This window comes from Alligator sinensis, unplaced genomic scaffold (assembly GCF_000455745.1).
Source record: "Alligator sinensis unplaced genomic scaffold, ASM45574v1 scaffold476_1, whole genome shotgun sequence".
Classification (NCBI taxonomy): domain Eukaryota; kingdom Metazoa; phylum Chordata; order Crocodylia; family Alligatoridae; genus Alligator; species Alligator sinensis.
The window spans coordinates 40,025-41,738 of record NW_005842444.1 but is presented as its reverse complement, the minus strand read 5'-3'; positions in this window follow the sequence as shown (position 1 = coordinate 41,738).

Below are 1,714 nucleotides of genomic sequence, written 5' to 3'. Positions count from 1 at the left end.
CCGGGACCCTCCACTCCCTGGCTAGCAAGGGCCAATCTCAGGAGGAGGGGCATGTGCCCCCCCACCCCCCCACATGTCGCCTATGTATGAAGATCAGAAAGATCACCTTGATGTGTTTGTCTTCCTGATAAGAGCCACTGATAACCAGGGATCCATGTTTTCTGTATGCCATGGAAAAACATGGTAAAAACACAGATTTTCTCATTTGAAGAAAAACACAGGAAACGGTGGGCCAGCCTAGAAGGGGCTGGGGGCAGTGGGAGGAGGGCGCCCAAGCAGTGGCGCTATGTGTACGTACACATGCACATGGCCAACAGGCAGCCTGGAGAGCAGCCCCTGCAGGTAAGTCTGATTGCGCAGGGGGTGGGGGCATGGAATTGTGGCCCCCATAATAAGGGAGGGAGGGAGTTGGGCAAGGCTGGGGCTGGTGCCCAGCCTGGGTGGTGCATGGGGCCTGGGGTAATGTGCAACCTAGAGCCCAGCTGGGATGTGGGATGGTGCTGCAGGCAGCTCATCTAGAGGGGCAGAGGTGGGGGTCTGGCTCTCCTCCACTGTGCAAACTCCTGGGAGGGAGGCAGGGGCATATGCCCCTGCAGATTTGCGCGCAGGGCAGGGGTGGGCTGCAGGCTCCCTGCCCTAGTGCCCTTTCCCCGAGGCCTATGCAGGGCAGAGTGGAGGGCGGTGGCTCACTGCTGCTGCTGGGAACTCTGTGCTGCCATGGCGAGGCATCCTCTGCCCACCTGGCAGCAGCAGGGGTGGCGGCACAGAGTTGTGCCCCTCACTGCTGCTGGGCAGGTAGGGGGCGCCTTGGAATGGCACAGAGCTCTCAGCAGCAATAGTGAGCTTCCAAGCCTGGCCCTGCTCCACCAGGTCCCACTTGCTGGGTCGTGGAAGACCCGGGGGGAGGGTAGCAAGGCAGGGAGCCCAAGTCCATAATGGACAGCCGCAAACAACACTGCCCCCCCATGCGGACAGGCTCCATCTGTGCCCTGTGCGGGGGAGGGGGTGCCAGGCTCTGTGCTTTGTTCTTTCACAGCAGCTGCTGCCTCCTGTGGGTGGTAACCAGGGCTCAGACACTGCTGCAGGAGGCAGGGGGCTGCAGACCCTGGGCGGGGAGTGAGGGGCACCAGCAGCGCCCAGGGGGTTGTGGGTGGGAAGTGAGGAGCATCAGCAGGGCTGGGGGGCTGTGACTTGTGAGGAGGGCCTGGACCTGCACCCTGGTGAGCTAAAGGGGCGGGGGGGGGCCCCTCTGATTTTCCATGATAAAAAACCCAAACTCAAATGCCAAAATGTATAGGTACTTAGAATTTATTTTATTATAGTGACTGAGGCACTGGTAGGCTGCCAAATTGTTTAAAATTTGCAAATATATCAATAAAACATTGTGTTCAACTGATGCATACACACATATACATATATATATATACACACACATATAGTGGTGTTTCATTTTAATTGCACATTTTGGGGTTTTAAATCAGAGAATGTGTGTTTTTAAACAAAGAAAACCAGGGTCCGTACTGATAACATACGTCACAAATTGTTTTTACACTACTGAAAATGGAAGGGAACAGAGACTCCTAAGGACAGTTTTGGACCATGGAAACAGAAGTACAAGAGAAGCAGTTGCATTACATGCAGCTAAAGTAATTTTAATATTGTTTTTGTATTTGAGATAAGTTTTTGTTCCAGTAGAAGATACAGAACCTCAATG